Raw genomic sequence first — 6,000 nt, forward strand, 5'->3', positions numbered from 1 at the left:
TACTTTGGGAATAAACAACAAGAGAAAATTGAACACCTGTCCGAAATGCTTGTTTTTGTTGCCTTGGTTGCGAAGCACATAGAAAATTGCGAACATTTGTCGTCCCGTGTTTCATGTTACATAAATAAATGAACAGGTGTCTAATGATATAGTTCTCCGTTTTCAGAATTATGCCCCCATCCAGTTTGGCTTCAAGTTGTAGAACGAAGGAACCTATTGACAGGAAACACTCAGGTCTATTTAAAATTTGTCCCACTATGTGGATCATCCACACAGCGGGAGAATTCAGATTTCGCTGACGTTAACAATTTACTGTGGCGCATATTACGTTGTTGCTGATTATAGATTTTAGGGAAGAAGAGGTCTGTTAAATTATTTGCTAATTGAAATCCGAGTACTTGGTAGATAAGCATCCGAGTCCTACACATCGCTACCCCTAATGCGAGTATTTAGACAGGTAAGACTGGTTGCATACAAAACCTGTTCTGGAAGAGAAGTTGGGTCTGCTTGCATTCCAGGAGCATAATACTGATGTAGATCCTAGGATTACAGGATTCGTTGATAAACACTTAATCGCCTATCAACCTGATTCACCTCCCCCAATGAAGTTAACTGTATCCCAAGGATTTTCGAAATCTTTCATTGCTTCAAGCCCAGACTGTTGTCATACAATCTTGTTTTAATCGGAAAGACGGGTAAATACACTCCGGGTAGACGGATGCTCTGCTCGGAGATGTCGATATTTTTTGGTTAGAGTAGTCTGGCATTCTACCGACAAAACAGAGTGCACCTAATTAAGCGAATACATTCACAAATTGCGTAGATTTACAGGACCCCACTTTATGATAAATATTGGAGCGCTTCCTAATTTCTTAATTCACTCCATCAGCCTGAAAAACTCACACTTTGGACCAACACCCATACGAGTAGGATGAGGAATGATGACAAAATTAATGTTAGAATATCATGGGAAGATGGAACACTGTAAGGCAGGTGCTGGCGAAAGGAAGAAGGCCTTCGCTTCGAAGTTGTTTGTTAGAGAAACACCCACTGAACAGTTACAGACTATTGGACAGGAGAGCAAAACTCTCATATGCATCTTGTTTACAAAGCTGAATATCCATTTTCTCCTTGAACGCGTCTTCCTGAACTCTCCTGGATATTCACTGACTGTTGCCCAAATGCAAACAAATGCTACAAACCGACTCCACAAATTCCGTAGTAGATCTCACTTTTCAAAAGACGTGAAACGGATTTACGGGAAGACGCTACTCGCATGCCTTATCAGTAGTATCCACCGTTACACTGGTATTGAGACTACATCTGAAACTCAATCTTGTAGGCCCAGCAAGGTTTGCAATCCAGCGGAGCTAAATCCTGCCTAGGTAAGCTTATTCACTCCTTCTTTTGAGGGCTTCCGGCTGCACTCTGTCAAAAAAGCACGGTAATAGGCTCATAAAGGTGAATCAAATAAAATCATTTTAACCTTTGTCTGGTTAGTTTATTGCTTAGTCTCATTCTTTTGTTTTGGAAAACAATTAAGAACCAATTTTTCAATGCTTCAAAGGTTAGTTTCAATAATGTTGATGAAATTTAGTTCCGAAAGCAGAAGTTATCGGTAGAAAGTAATGCTCATCACTGGACAGATTCCCACAGCACGTGTTTGCTCTTCCGAATTTTGAAAAGNTGTTTGCTCTTCCGAATTTTGAAAAAGACACTTTGAGAGAATCGTCACAGTTTATCATAGAAAGACCCCTGAAGGAGGTAAAGGCCACATCAGAATTCTTGCTTTGGCCTTCGTGAGACAGAATTGCATCCAAGCACAGCTCACTGGATTATGGTCGGTTTTCAGCCGTGCACAATGTATGTCACATGTGAACCAAAATCACAAAAAGTACTCCTTGTGCAAAACTCGTGTCCTTCAAAGTCCAAAACCAGAACAAAAGCGTTGCTTGAAACTAAGTCTGTGGTGGTGTGGTAGAGAAAACCATTGAAATTTCTTCGAGAGCATCTTGTCAAACAGTACATATTAGAGCAAGACAAACAATCCATAATTAGTCTCAAATGATTCTTGAACGGTCGGCCGAAAAATAAAAGATTGTTTTTTTTGATGTGTTCCTGAGTAGAACAAAAGGGAGACATGCAACGTAGCGCTTTCTGCAGACAAGTATAGTTCCATTGTTTCCATATTTATACAGTTTTCCGGCACTTCATTTGACGCGATACAGGCAGACGGATTGTTTCAGACGGGATGTAGCAAATTAGCTGGAAATCCTTATAGAAATATGTGACACTCAAAGAGGAATTTACATCATGATGTTCTATAAAACAAATGGATTTGTCTAAACAGTTCTTGTGTGCCCACTTTTAAAGGTGATCCAACTTAGAAAGATCAGGCTGTACTCTGAAAGAATACTGCAGTACTGTGTGTGCTCGGTTTCGATCACAGCTAAGTGGGATAGTGTAGGATATGCATCCAAGCATTGAAGGCAGCGACATATCCAGTTAGTGATGAATTTAAATAGCTAGGCACTGAATTAGACAGCTTTCATGCACGAACGCCACCAACTACGACATTTGGTCATTTCTGACACTGTCACTAACCACTGGTGAGTTGAATCCTGGATTCCCCGTCCAGGGAGCTGGAATTTGCCGACCCGACCAAGTTTACTGGTTAGTGTTTCCATGCTTTGGTGCCAGGTCACACACTGTCCACCATTTGGTCGCTTCCACTCAGCACACGGTTGGGCGAAATAATTATGGCATGCGGAGTACATGTCCCAATTAGGATAGTCTATGAGGCGTGAGCAACGCATCTACTCGGGGAGGGGGGGGGGTTTCGTTCTTCCCAAAACCATCTGGTGTACCTCAGCACCTTTGTCCTCTTCTAGTAAGAGCCATGTTTCTGATCCACAAAGCAGTATGGATTGCACTACTGCAGTGTGAACTCCGCCCTGAGCAGAAAAACCGAAGTCTTTTCGGCGTTATGGGTGTCGGATTTTGGCAGAAGCTTCCCTGATCACCTTCATTCAAGAGGAAACATTATTTCCAGCTGGTCCACCGGAACACATAAAACTATCCAGGTAAACAGATTTACCTAGCACGTCGAGTAGCTTGTCTACAAGCATGAGGTTTGGGTTTGATCCCATCCAATCTTGTAGCAGCATTTTGCACTTTGCATGTGTGAAGCGCATGTCAAAACTTATGCTATTTCGGTCATTGAAATTTGTTTGCATTTCTGAACCAAGGAGATTTGTGCCATCCGCATGCTGAGCAAACGTCCCGAGAGTACTTCAACACCTGAGGCTTCAGAGGCATGCAGAGGAATTTCAAGCAACTCATCGATAATAAACAAGGAACGCGAAAAAGGACAACCTTGTTGTACACAACTGCAAGTGGAGAACTGAGGTGTAAGCTCGCTCGTGCTCACCCACAGCAGTTCGCATAAAGTGCCTTCATGAGGGATATAGTTCGGAGGGAACGCCATATATCGCCATACACCGCCAAAGTTTTTGATGACTAACAGAGTCAGATCCAGAAAAGTGACCCATGTAGGACGTTTGGAAGAGTGACGCTGTACAAGAACTTGTCTCAAGGTTAAGATATGGTCGACGCATCCTTGGCCAAGGAGACCCCATCTAGATTCTCGCAAGTCCGTCTTGCCCGATAAATGGCAAACCAGCGCCAAACAGTACAAGAGAGTATATTGGATGTACCGGACACTAGGGTGATCCCAAGGTGGTACCTGCATGACCGTCTTGCACCCTTTTCGAAGACTGGGGTTACTATTGAGGTACTTCATTTAACCGGTTCCGCAGTATGGTCGTCAGACTGTTAAGCAGGACCTCGCCACCTTCTTCGAAGAGTGATGTTCAGATCCAGGGTTGTGTTGAATGAGACCAGCTGAACTGTGCCTTGAAGTGTTCTGCTCATCGCTGAAGACGACAGTGTGGGAGGGAATTGCCGTTCCGTCTTTTTTGCATATTGTTTCATCCACAATTGACATTACTGTCTCACTCTTGATGCGTCTGCGCACAGCTGGTGCCTTAGGAGCAACACCAGAATCTGGTTTCAAAATATTTCCACTGTAGTGAATAGTGCGCCGGCGGTCATGGTCAACTAGTAGGCGATCAGAGTGTGCGGTTTTTAAAGCCGGCGTTTTCTAACCCGTCCTTCCTCGGGGAAAGGCAGCATCGTTATTTCCATAAACATGAACATGCTGGTCGCCCGGGAGAACCAACTGACTGCCTTCGCACTCCTGTCGCAGAGTACAGCACGATTTTACCCGCAGACAGCCTCGTATTACGAGACGCAGTATGAGGTCTCGCTCTCCTTTGTCCTCTATAACCTTTCTAATGTGGCTGAACCTTTATAAAATGAGTTCCAGCCAGTATACCCCTCGAGACTATTCCAACATGAGAGCTCGATCACCTCCCACCACAAGGTGACAGTATTAGGTCGGGTTGCATCGCTCTACTGTCCCTATATCAGAACCTCGGCTCCCTTAAGCCTGCTGATCAACCAGATGCCCAAGCATTCCTCAACATCAGAGTGATCTGCAACCGCGCGTATGACGTAAGCAAGGATGCATTGTCTCATTAATAAATGTACCTCACTGAAAAAAATTGTTTCGCCTAAAGATTGTCTCTTCAAGCCGAGGCTATTACCCGTGCCAACAAACCTTGTTTTGTGGCTATTAAGCACAAGAAACTCATAAACGGAATCAGCCGTTGTCCTATAATGTCCTCCTTGACAGAGACCTCTGCAATATCATAAAGTCACCAATCCACGTTTCAAGATGGGTGGAAATTCAGGGACCATTGTTGCTCATTAAGTGGTCCACAAAAATTCACCTCACTCGTCCTTGGGCACTTCAACACACCTGTCTTACTCCTGAAATTTGCTCTGTTTCTCCAAAAGCTTCCAGTACTGACCTTCTATCCTGCAAGTCAGCGAAAACCTGCTTTTCTAAATATCACAGTATATTTCTCTGGGACCATATCCACTATGGCCAAGGATTCTAGCGTATCAAGCCCTGACCACTTAGGGACCCGTTTACTCTTACAAGTTTTATGCATCATTGTATGGTAAGGCTGCAGTTTAAATGCTGATGGTTTATCCTATTGTGCACAAAACTCTGCTTGACCTGACTTAGCAACCGCAAGGCATTCTTTGCTTCATTTATTAAACTAATCCAATCGCCCATCATCAAGCACAAGCTGGTCGGTGTGGATAGTCTTATGTATTCCATTTGACGCGCCACGGAAAGTATTAGCAACACCAGTCTTTTGTATACCCTTGTGTATATTTGTTACGGTAAGGATGCACGAATGGCTGGCGTCCGAAGTGAATTTCTCGAGTAAAGATTTGCTAAACTATTTGGCGTCTGTCCACTGTCGAACGGTCACGGCCGGTTTGTGCGATCTGATTGTGATTCCACGTGCAAACACTTGACGCCAGTTTGGATGGAGGAAATTCATTTGGCGTCCGAGCATGCGGAGGCTTTGTGCAAGTTAGCGGTCGGCCTTAACATGGCAGAACGATAAGCAGCACACGAACCAGTCACACAGTCATCCAAGAGTCACTGGCGCCATCCATCAAGTCGTTCATTTTTCAATGAAATAACACCTAATGTTTCAAATGGTCATCCCTTAGTACGCCGCCACAGGTTGATGATAATGGTGACACGCCATGTCAGACAGGTATTGATTAGAAATTGAAACAGACTCAGTTCTACTGTTAGGTTTAGCGGGTAGGCCGAAAAATGCTCTCGCAATAACAAAGATCACTGCTACCAAAACAAGTGTCTGTGCATGCTTTGCAAGTCGCTATGGTCGAATGTCCACTAACGATATTGAATTCTTCCCTACTAGCATGATTAATAGGTCTCGTGTCTCAGGGCTTCTCAAATTTGTGCACAGAGATTGTCTACTGGTCTCTCCGTTAATTTTGTAGTTTCCCATGGGCTAAAATGAAGGTTAAACGTTTTCACCTGCACAG

Source organism: Opisthorchis viverrini, assembly GCF_000715545.1.
Source record: "Opisthorchis viverrini unplaced genomic scaffold opera_v5_74, whole genome shotgun sequence".
In the NCBI taxonomy this organism is placed as follows: Eukaryota; Metazoa; Platyhelminthes; class Trematoda; order Opisthorchiida; family Opisthorchiidae; genus Opisthorchis; species Opisthorchis viverrini.